Source organism: Aquarana catesbeiana, linkage group LG05 (genome assembly GCF_042186555.1).
Source record: "Aquarana catesbeiana isolate 2022-GZ linkage group LG05, ASM4218655v1, whole genome shotgun sequence".
NCBI lineage: Eukaryota > Metazoa > Chordata > Amphibia > Anura > Ranidae > Aquarana > Aquarana catesbeiana.
Window position 1 is genome coordinate 470397987 of NC_133328.1, and position 12936 is coordinate 470410922.

Consider the following 12936-nt stretch of genomic DNA (forward strand, 5'->3'; position numbering starts at 1 on the left):
TAGGTAACGTCCCTGTCCATGCCTGCTGGACCGTGAGTCAGCGGTAATATGCACCTTACCACTGACCGCCCTGTCCAGCGAGGCATGGACATTGCCTTCCACATGCCGGTAGAGAGCCGGAATCGCCTTCCGTGAGAAAAAGTGGCGTTTGGGTACCTGCCACTGAGGAACCGCACATTCCACAAACTCACAGAAGGGGGCAGAGTCTACCAACTGAAAAGGCAGCAGTTGAAGTGCTAGCAATTTTGCCAAGCTAGCATTCAACCGCTGGGCATGCGGATGGCTGGGAGCAAACTTCTTTTGGCGGTGCAGCAGCTGGGGCAGGGAAATTTACCTGGTACAATCTGACGTCGGTGTACCAAAAGCAGATTGCCCACAAGTACTTGGCTGTGACACACCTAATTCTACACCTTCATTCCTCTCAGTGCAGGTCTCAGAGAGGACTGAAGGTATAGTGGGGTTGGAAATCTCAGCTGATGAGGAGCAAGGAGAGGTCCTCTTTGTTCTTTGGTGTGGGTCTTTTAGATACGCTTGCCAACGAACTGCATGGCAGGTCAACATATGTCTGGGCAAGCATGTGGTACCCAAGCGGGAGATGTTTTGGCCACGCGAGATACGCTTGAGACATATGTTGCAAATAGCAGCGGTGCGATCTGATGCACTCGTCTCAAAAAAGGCCCACACCAAAGAACTTTTGGAATAACGCGCAGAGACAGCAGCGCCCTGCACATGTGGAGCTTTGGGGTGTGATGCAGTCGGTGTGCTGCCCTTAGGCTGGCCCCTGGAGGGCATCCTGCCTCGTTGGTGATGTGCCGCCTCCTCCTCCTCCTCCTCCTCTCTCCTATCAGGCACCCACGTTGAGTCAGTGACCTCATCATCCCCTCCCTCCTCATCACTGGAGCAAACCTGGCAGTATGCTGCAGCAGGGGGAGCATGACTGCCAGATTGCTGTCCTTCTTGGGCACCCCCTCTGTCCGTGCTCATGTTACTGCCTTCATCGAGCTCAGTATCATCATCAGAGCCTTCCAAACGCTGGGCATCCTCCTGGAGCATGTACCCAACACTGTGGTCAAACAGTTCGAGGGACTCCTCAGGAGGACATGGTGGGGCTAGGGAAGGAGTCACTGATGACATTGAGCCGAGGGAAGAGGCCGCTGCTTTGCCAGACAAAGTACCCTGGGCATGGGTGAGAGAGGATGAGGAGGATGAGGACGGCTTGGTCATCCACTCGACCAAGTCTTCCGCATGTTGTGGCTCAACACGGCCAGCTGCCAAAAAAAAGGCCAAGCGTGTCCCACGGCCATGTGCTGATGAGGATGCACCGTCTCCACGACCAGCACTAGACACGGAGCCTGCTTGCCCTCTCTTATTGGCTTGTGACTGTCTGCCTCTCCTTCTTGGCCTTCCAGACATACTAATGGCCTGTAGCTGTACTAAGCTGGGATATATATATATATATATATATATATATATATATATATATATATATATGTACTGATACTGCAGCTAGCAAAATCAACTGCCTGCCTGTAGTATGAGAACACCACCAACCTTCTACAGGTAGCTTTAGCTAAACACTGTGAGGTGGACGCACCCCACTAACTTGTAGGTTTAGCTGAACACTGTGAACAGGACGCACCCCACTAACTTGTAGGTTTAGCTGGACACTGTCAGCAGGACGCACTGCACTAACTGTAAATAGTCTAGCTGCCTGACTGTGGTACTAATAGGATCAAAAGAACACCAGTAATTTTCTTCAGGTAGCTGTATATACTGTAACAAGACAAGCCTGCCTGTCAGTAAGAAGATAACAGGAACGGATCTAGCTGAACACTGTGAGCAGGACGCACTGCACTAACTTGTAGGTTTAGCTGAACACTGTGAGGTGGACGCACCCCACTAACTTGTAGGTTTAGCTGAACACTGTGAACAGGACGCACCCCACTAACTTGTAGGTTTAGCTGAACACTGTGAGCAGGACGCACCCCACTAACTTGTAGGTTTAGCTGAACACTGTGAGCAGGACGCACTGCACTAACTGTAAATAGTCTAGCTGCCTGACTGTGGTACTAATAGGATCAAAAGAACACCAGTAATTTTCTTCAGGTAGCTGTATATACTATAACAAGACAAGCCTGCCTGTCAGTAAGAAGATAACGGGAACGGATCTAGCTGAACATTGTGAGCAGGACGCACTGCACTAAACTTGTAGGTTTAGCTGAACACTGTGAGCAGGATGCACCCCACTAACTTGTAGGTTTAGCTGAACACTGTGAGCAGGACGCACTGCACTAACTGTAAATAGTCTAGCTGCCTGACTGTGGTACTAATAGGATCAAAAGAACACCAGCAATTTACTTCAGGTAGCTGTCTATACTGTAACAAGACAAGCCTGCCTGTCAGTAAGAAGATAACAGGAATGGATCTAGCTGAACACTGTGAGCAGGACGCACTGCACTAACTGTAAATAGTCTAGCTGCCTGACTGTGGTACTAATAGGATCAAAAGAACACAAGCAATTTTCTTCAGGTAGCTGTATATACTGTAACAAGACAAGCCTGCCTGTCAGTAAGAAGATAGCAGGAACGGATCTAGCAGAACACTGTGAGCAGGACGCACTGCACTAACTGTAAATAGTCTAGCTGCCTGACTGTGGTACTAATAGGATCAAAAGAACACCAGTAATTTTCTTCAGGTAGCTGTATATACTATAACAAGACAAGCCTGCCTGTCAGTAAGAAGATAAGGGGAACGGATCTAGCTGAACACTGTGAGCAGGACGCACCCCACTAACTTGTAGGTTTAGCTGAACACTGTGAGCAGGACGCACCCCACTAACTTGTAGGTTTAGCTGAACACTGTGAGCAGGACGCACCGCTCTAACTTGTAGGTTTAGCTGAACACTGTGAGCAGGATGCACTCCACTAACTTGTAGGTTTAGCTGAACACTGTGAGCAGGACGCACCCCACTAACTTGTAGTTTTAGCTGAACACTGTGAGCAGGACGCACTGCACTAACTGTAAATAGTCTAGCTGCCTGACTGTGGTACTAATAGGATCAAAAGAACACAAGCAATTTTCTTCAGGTAGCTGTATATACTGTAACAAGACAAGCCTGCCTGTCAGTAAGAAGATAGCAGGAACAGATCTAGCTGAACACTGTGAGCAGGACGCACTGCACTAACTGTAAATAGTCTAGCTGCCTGACTGTGGTACTAATAGGATCAAAAGAACACCAGTAATTTTCTTCAGGTAGCTGTAAATACTGTAACAAGACAAGCCTGCCTGTCAGTAGAAAGATAACAAGAACGGATCTAGCTAAACTGAATACAGTGTATATATATATATATGCAACACCTGGGATGCATATATATACACAATACACTGTAAGTGCAGCTAACTGACTGACTGTTCTGCCTAATCTATCTAACTCAAATCAAATGTCACTGTCTGTCTCTCTCTCTCTCTCTGAATGAACGCCGAAACACACACTACACAGGGCCGCTGTGCAGGCGGCCTTATATAGTGTGGGGCGTGTACTAAATCCCCTGAGCCATAATTGGCCAAAGCCTCCTTGGTTTTGGCCAATTACGGCTCTCTGTTCAGGCGGCGCTGTGATTGGCCAAGCATGCGGGTCATAGTGCATGCTTGGCCAATCATCAGCCAGCAATGCACTGCGATGCCGCAGTGAATTATGGGCCGTGACGCGCCACACGAATTTGGCGCAAACGCCCCATATCGTTCGCAATTCGGCGGACGACCGAACAGCCGATGTTTGAGTCGAACATGGGTTTGACTCGAACACGAAGCTCATCCCTACCTTTGACAAGAAGTGAGGAGAGGTACTGTGAGCTCATCCTCTCAGTCTGCTGCAAACAGTGTGTGCCAGCTTGTATTTAAACAGGCCGCTCCATGTGTAGCTTCTGACAGGCTGCGTAAGGAGCCCCATATCTCCATGACCATAGGTGATAGGAGCTCCAAATTTTGACCAGTAGTGGGGTAGACCTTCAGCTACATACCCCCCAGATTTGGGCTCTATGTGACCACTGGTATATATACACACACATACATACACAGTGCCTTGAAAAAGTATTCATACCCCTTGAAATTTTCCACATTTTGTCATGTCACAACCAAAAACGTAAATGTATTTTATTTGGATTTATGTGATGGACCAACACAAAGTGGCACATAATTGTTAAGTGGAAGGAAAATGATAAATGGTTTTCAAATTTTTTTACAAATACATATCTGGAAAGTCTGGCTTGCATTTGTATTCAGCCCCCTTTTCTCTGATACCCCTAACTAAAATCTACTAGAACCAATTGTCTTCAAAAATCACCTAATTAGTAAATAGAGTCCACCTGTGTAATTTAATATCAGTATAAATATAGCTGTTCTATGAAGCCATCAAAGGTTTGTTAGAGAACCTTAGTAAACAAACAGCATCATGCAGACCAAGGAACACAACAGGCAGGTCATGGATAAAGTTGTGGAGAAGTTTAAAGTAGGATTAAGTTATAAAAAAAATATCCCAAGCTTTGAACATCTCACGGAGCACTGTTCGCTCCACCATCCAAAAATTGAAAAAGAATAGGGCACAACTGCAAGCCTACCACGACATGGCCGTCCACCTAAACTGACAGGCCGAGCAAGGAGAACATTAATCAGAGAAGCAGCCAAGAGGCCCATAGTAACTCTGGAGGAACTACAGAGATCCATAGTTCAGGTGGGAGAATCTGTCCACAGGACACCTATTAGTCGTGTACTCCACAAATCTGGCCTTTATGGAAGAGTGGCAAGAAAAAAGCCATTGTTGAAAGAAAGCCATAAGAAGTCCCATTTGCAGTTTACGAGAAGCCATGTGGGGGACAAAACAAACATTTGGAAGAAGGTGATCTGGTCAGATGAGACCAAAATGCAACTTTTTGATCTAAAAACAAAACACTGCACATCACCCTAAACACACCATCCCCACCGTGAAACATGGTAGTGGCAGCATCATGTTGTGGGGATGCTTTTCTTCAGTAGGGACAGGGAAGCAGGTCAGAGTTGATGGGAAGATGGATGGGGCCACATACAGGGCTTTCTTAGAAGAAAACCTGTTTGAGTCTGCAAAAGACTTGAGAATGGGGCAGAGGTTCACCTTCCAGCAGGACAACAACCCTAAACATACAGCCTGAGCTACAATGGAATAGTTTAGATCAAAGCATATTCTTGTGTTAGAATGCCCACAGTCAAAGTCCAGACCTAAATCCAATTCAGAATCTGTGGCAAGACTTCAAAATTGCTGTTCACAGATGCTCTCCATTCAATCTGACAGAGCTTGAGCTATTTTGCAAAGAAGAATTGGCAAAAATGTCACTGTCTAGATGTGCAAAGCTGGTGGAGACATCCCCACAAAGACTTGCAGCTGTAATTGCAGCGAAAGGTGGTTCTGCAAAGTACTGACTCATAGGGGCTGAATACAAATGCACGCCACAATTTTCACAAGTTTATTTGTAAAAAAAATTGAAAACCATTTATCATTTCCCTTCCACTTCACAATTATGTGGCACTTTGTGTTGGGCTATCACATTAAATCCCAATAAAATACATTTTTGTTTTTGGTCGTAACATGATTAAATGTGGAATATTTAAAGGGGTGTGAATACTTTTTTAAAGGCACTGTATATATATATATATTTATATATACACATAGTAAAGTTCAGGGATCTCTGTATTGAATTGTATTGTAACTGTGCTGTCTGCCCTTATGTTGTAAAGCGCTGAGCAAACTGTTGGCACTATATAAATCCTATATAATAATAATAATAATAATCTAGCACCTTGGGACCACGTGCATGCCATGATCACTTAGTGCCCCTGTCCCTCATTCCAGCACCCGGGTGTTGGCTGTTGCTTTTCCCCTGTGTTCACCTGCAAGATGATTGATCTGATCGGTCATACTGATATAAGAAAACCAAACACTCTATCCCTTGCTTGTGATAGAGACAGTTACCCGCATTGTTCCTGTTCAAGCCTCCCGTTTGCTTTGCTGTTGGATTTCCCAGTGTATGACCCGGATCGGATATTGGACTATTCCCTGAACTCAACCTGCCTTATTACCTAGACTGTTATTGGATTGGATATTGGACTATTCCCTGAACTCAGCCTGCCTTATTACCTAGACTGTTATTGGATCGGATATTGGACTATTCCCTGAACTCAGCCTGCCTTATTACCTGGACCGTCTTAGAACCACGCTATCTGTCTGCTAAACTACAAGTAGTTTGTTGTTTGCTCTGCTCACGCATGCCCTAGTGTGGTGGCCAGGCACTATAGCATCGTGTATAAGTCTTAGGGGAACCAAGTACCGCTAGGCCTGCTTTTCTTAAGGGAAAGGGGGCTGCTATAGGTGAAGCACACAGTAGCTAGCTATAGTGTCTAACCACCTGTATTGAGGTAGACGTGACATTTGTGCAACAGCCAGTTGTCTTAAACATAAAAGTCTTTATTTTTCTTAAGCAGACACAAAGGAGCTTCGAGCAGCAAAACAAAACTTCAGGATTAGGGATGAGCTTCGAGTTCGAGTCGAACTCATGTTCGACTCGAACATTGGCTGTTCGCAAGTTCGCCGAACAGCGAACAATTTGGGGTGTTCGCGGCAAATTCGAATGCTGCAGAACACCCTTTAAAAGTCTATGGGAGAGATCAAAAGTGCTAATTTTAAAGGCTAATATGCAAGTTATTGTCATAAAAAGTGTTTGGGGACCCCGGTCCTGCCCCAGGGGACATGGATCAATGCAAAAAAAAGTTTTAAAAACGGCCGTTTTTTCAGGTGCAGTGATTTTAATAATGCTTAAAGTCAAACAATAAAAGTGTAATATCCCTTTAAATTTCGTACCTGGGGGGTGTCTATAGTATGCCTGTAAAGGGGCGCATGTTTCCCGTGTTTAGAACAGTCTGACAGCAAAATGACATTTTGAAGGAAAAAACTCATTTAAAACCACCCGCGGCTATTGCATTGCCGACAATACACATAGAAGTTCATTGATAAAAACGGCATGGGAATTCCCCAAAGGGGAACCCCGAACCAAAATTAAAAAAAAAAAAATGACGTGGGAGTCCCCCTAAATTCCATACTAGGCCCTTCAGGTCTGATATGGATATTAAGAGGAACCCCGGCCAAAAAAAAAAAAAAATGACGTGGGGTTCCCCCTAAATTCCATACCAGACCCTTCAGGTCTGGTATGGATTTTAAGGGGAACCCTGTGCCAAAAAAAAAACAAAAAACGGCGTGGGGTCCCCCCAAAAATCCATACCAGACCCTTATCCGAGCGCGCAACCTGGCAGGCCGCAGGAAAAGAGGGGGGGACGAGAGTGCGGCCCCCCCCCTCCTGAACCGTACCAGGCCACATGCCCTCAACATTGGGAGGGTGCTTTGGGGTAGCCCCCCAAAACACCTTGTCCCCATGTTGATGAGGACAAGGGCCTCATCCCCACAACCCTGGCCGGTGGTTGTGGGGGTCTGCGGGCGGGGGGCTTATCGGAATCTGGAAGCCCCCTTTAACAAGGGGACCCCCAGATCCCGGCCCCCCCCTGTGTGAAATGGTAAGGGGGTACTGTACCCCTACCATTTCACTAAAAAACTGTCAAAAATGTTAAAAATGACAAGAGACAGTTTTTGACAATTCCTTATATATATTTTGGTGGACTGTGTTTAACAGAATGCTCAATCAGAGAAAGCACAGCTCAATTGGAGAAGAGCTTATAGCGGTGGTCATCAACCTGGTTAAAAGAATATGTACATTTTGCAGATAGACAGCAGATTGTTACAACACTCCTAGTATGAAAGGGGTTAAAGTCGTTTAGGACATTCCATTCCCGAACACAAAGGCAGCTACCAAACACTCCAACCAGCCGAACAAGAAACCCATACGAATAATTCTCCCCACAAGTACGAGACAAGGCTCTGTGTTGAGGGTCAAACAGGAATTAATTTTTAGTGAAAGGAATACAAGTCTTATATACAGTAAAAAGAGGAGGTGTATACCTCCTGCTCATATTACTCTGAAAATACACCTGTGACCAGAAACCTAATTAACATGAGCTCATTAACTAATCCCTTTAAGCAGCCTGGTCATTGTTATGATAAATCAGGATTTCACTACAGGTCAGACTTGTTGTCACCGAGCTTCATACATTATCATAAGTTTAAACACAGGACTCCTTCTCACAATGGCAGAAGTTAATTACAATTAACAATACCAACAGTGATCTCCCCCCCTCCTCAGCCTAGTAGGCTACAAACTATAGCATGAGTAGACTGTCCGGCTCCTATCCAGGTCTAGAGGCCAATGTGATCAGCTCTCTCTCAACTAACATGTTGAGTTCAGAATCATACAAACCAAGAATTGTCTTTACATATAGCCTGGGAGATATTGTGGATTAATATTACTGTCCCATTTTAAGTAATCCAAGATATATTTTCTCAGTCACCCTGTGACCAAAAGTGACTCCCGTCACACAGATAAATAAAGAAACTGATAAACATGTTGAGTTTTGAACGTAAACATCATTTGGCTGTAATGTGAAAAAACGTGTGTTACATGCATTGATGTAATATGGTGCCATTTATTCCGAATAGCACCCTAACGCATCTACTGTAGCTTTGCAGCACAGCACAATGCCCAGCAATGGGAAGCACAGCAAAAGCTTTGCAATGGTCCACGCTGTCGCAAATGCAGCATGCACAAAGTTTGGACATTTGTGACATGTTGGGCAGCCCATTCAAATGACTGGGCAGCCCTAACACAATGCAAGCTAACAAGCATGTGTTTACTGCACCACAGCAGACCAGTCTGGTGTGAAAGGGTACTATTCCACTGGGAAATTTGTAATTGATTTACTGACAGCAAATAGGCTGTTCATTTTGCAAGTCAATTTTCCCATAGACATCAATTTTATTTGAGTACAGCGTCGCACCACCGCGCAATAGTCAGTTAAGATAAGGTAGTGCCATATTGCAAAATATTGCCTGGTCATGAAGAGGGGGGGGGGAATCGGCCGGAGGGCAAGGGTTTTTTTTTTCTTGCATGTGAGGGGTTGTTCATTAAAATTTTCCTCACATTCAGTAGGTTAAAAGAAATTTACCCTGAAAAGTAAACAGCCAATTCAGCTTTGGTAAATCAAACCCACCACCAGTGTGGCTGATTTACCAAAAGAGTTGAGTATCTTCGATCAATATATTCAGTGAACATTTACTTGATTATCCAGTAATTTAAAAAGCTAATTCCTGTTTACTTCTTTACTTCTTTCCTCTGCATATGATTGGATATTTACAATGCATTTATTAAGTTACTACATGAAGATTCTCAGCTCCTTTAGCAAATCACCCCACCATTTCAACAGTTGTTACAGAGGAAAGCAGAGTTATTGCAAATTATTATTATTTTTTCTTTGATGGCTACGGACTTGTACATACAGTCCAATGACAAAATATGGAAGAGTAAGCGAGTGGTGTGATAGCCACATCAGGTAAACAATGCAATAATAACTCAAGAAATGGCCTCCCTTAAAGATACACTATAATTTATCTTTAGATTAATGTGCATGAAAATAGTATATTGTTGCTAATTTTGGGGTTAGGTCTGACAGGGAGCACATGGACGTAGCTAATCAGGTTAACATTTCATTGCAATAATTGATAATAGACTGCAACGTGGTCTTGTAGAGCATTTCCTTTTTATATTAATCATGAAATAATTCTGTTGGTAGAAAATGTGTTCTGACTTTATGAAATGAATTACCAGTTATGGGTACTTGGTACAGATGTGTAGAAAACTTGCAGAAATAAATAAAGTTGGTAACATTATTTCCAGCATTGTTGCAATAACCGTTTGTCAATTTCTTCTGCATTATATTTGTTTTCAAGAATAAACAACTTACACAGAGTAACCATCTAGTATTGACCCACTCAGAATACAAATACTTTAAAATGGATATTCCCTTGTATTCTTCACTAACAAGATAAACAACAGCAGACCTAAGGACATGTGGGTTGAACTCGAAATTCAGACTAAACATAGTTTGAGCTAAAATAAAAATGCCATTGTAACAAATTAGATCTTAACCAATCAATAACATTGTGCTAATGAAGTTGATTTACTAAAGGCAAATAGGCGGTTCATTTTGCAGGGAAGTTGCACTTTGCAAGAGAATTTTCCCCAGGGCTTAAATTTCACTTTGCAAAGAACACTTAATAATTTGCAAGTAATTTTTTTTTTAAATTGCATTTTTATTTGCACATGATTGGATGATAGAAGTCAGCACAGCTTCAACTCATTTGCCAAACTCTGGAGCAATTTCCCTTGCAAAGTGTAACTTCCCTTGCAAAGTGAATAGCCTCATTGTCTTTAGTAAAATAACCCCATTACATAATATTGCATAATAACAGTTTATCTAAACAATATTCAAACTAGGACTTTTTTCCTTTTCAAGTTTTGGAAATCACAAGGTATTGTTAGGACCTCTGTCCTAAGGAAATGAAGTCTGGAGAAATCTCCACCAAAGGGACAAACCTGAAAGAGATCTTATGATATCCAAAATGAAATACATTTGCCTGGAATTAAACTTTAAAGCATAACTAAGGGCACATTTTATTTTAGATGTGGATGTAGTGGTGTGAGTGGTAATAAACACTATCAAGTTTTTATTGCTGTCTATGTCTCCATTAGGGGGATTCACTTTTTCTAATTGTCTTAACCACTTGCCGATCGCCTCATGCTGATATACATCAGCAGAATGGCACGGGCAGGCAAAATCACGTCCCTGGTACGTGATTGCCTTCCCGCGGGCGGGGGGTCCGATCGGACCCCCCCGGTGCCCGAGGCAGTCGGCTTTGGTCTGGGAGCGTTCGGTGATGAGGGGGAGGTCATCCATTCGTTGCCCCCCCTCGCGATCGCTCCCAGCCAATGAGAATCCTCCCCTGCCTGTGTGTGCCAGTACCGCTAACACCCACGCACGCAGTATACGCCTCTCTTAGTGGTATAGTATCTGAACGGATCAATATCTGATCCGATCAGATCTATACTAGCGTCCCCAGCAGTTTAGGGTTCCCAAAAAGGCAGTGTTAGTGGGATCAGCCCAGATACCTGCTATCACCTGCGTTTTGCCCCTCTGCCCGGCCCAGCCCAGCCCACCCAAGTGCAGTATCGATCGATCACTGTCACTTACAAAACACTAAACGCATAACTGCAGCGTTCGCAGAGTCAGGCCTGATCCCTGTGATCGCTAACAGTTTTTTTGGTAGCGTTTTGGTGAACAGGCAAGCACCATTCCCAGGCAGTGTCAGGTTAGTGCCAGTAGCACTAACACCCACGCATGCATCGTACACCTCCCTTAGTGGTATAGTATCTGAACGGATCAATATCTGATCAGATCTATACTGGCGTCCCCAGCAGTTTAGGGTTCCCAAAAACACAGTGTTAGCGGGATCAGCCCAGATACCTGCTAGCACCTGCGTTTTGCCCCTCCGCCCGGCCCAGCCCGCCCAGCCCACCCAAGTGCAGTAGTGATCGATCACTGTCACTTACAAAACACTAAACGCATACCTGCAGCGTTCGCAGAGTCAGGCCTGATCCCTGCGATCGCTAACAGTTTTTTTGGTAGCGTTTTGGTCAACTGGCAAGTGCCAGCGGCCTAGTACACCCTGGTCGTAGTCAAACCAGCACTGCAGTAACACTTGGTGACATGGCGAGTCCCATAAGTGCAGTTCAAGCTGGTGAGGTAGCAAGCACAAGTAGTGTCCCGCTGCCACCAAAAAGACAAACACAGGCCCGTTGTGCCCATAATGCCCTTCCTGCTGCATTCGCCAATCCTAATTGGGAACCCACCACTTCTGCAGCGCCCGTACTTCCCCCATTCACATCCCCAACCAAATGTAGTCGGCTGCATGAGAGGCATTTTCTTTATGTCCTCCCGAGTACCCCTACCCAACGAACCCCCCCAAAAAAGATGTCGTGTCTGCAGCAAGCGCGGCTATAGGCGTGACACCTGCTATTATTGTCCCTCCTGTCCTGACAATCCTGGTCTTTGCATTGGTGAATGTTTTGAACGGTACCATGCACTAGTTGAGTATTAGCGTAGGGTACAGCATTGCACAGACTAGGCACACTTTCACAGGGTCTCCCAAGATGCCATCGCATTTTGAGAGACCCGAACCTGGAACCGGTTACAGTTATAAAAGTTACAGTTACAAAAAAAAATGTAAAAAAAAAAAATACGCAAACAAAAATATAAAATAAAAAAAAATAGTTGTCGTTTTATTGTTCTCTCTCTCTATTCTCTCGCTATTGTTCTGCTCTTTTTTACTGTATTCTATTCTGCAATGTTTTATTGTTATTATGTTTTACCATGTTTGCTTTTCAGTTATGCAATTTTTTATACTTTACCGTTTACTGTGCTTTATTGTTAACCATTTTTTTGTCTTCAGGTACGCCATTCACTACTTTGAGTGGTTATACCAGAATGATGCCTGCAGGTTTAGGTATCATCTTGGTATCATTCTTTTCAGCCAGCGGTTGGCTTTCGTGTAAAAGCAATCCTAGCGGCTAATTAGCCTCTAGACTGCTTTTACAAGCAGTGGGAGGGAATGCCCCCCCCCCACCATCTTCCGTGTTTTTCTCTGGCTCTCCTGTCTCAACAGGGAACCTGAGAATGCAGCCAATGATTCAGCCAGCTGACCATAGAGCTAATCAGAGACCAGAGTGGCTCCAAACATCTCTATGGCCTAAGAAACCGGAAGCTACGAGCATTTTATGACTTAGATTTTGCTGGATGTAAACAGCGCCATTGGGAAATTGGGGAAGCATTTTATCACACCGATCTTGGTGTGGTCAGATGCTTGAGGGCAGAGGAGAAATCTAAGGTCTAATAGACCCCAATTTTTTCAAA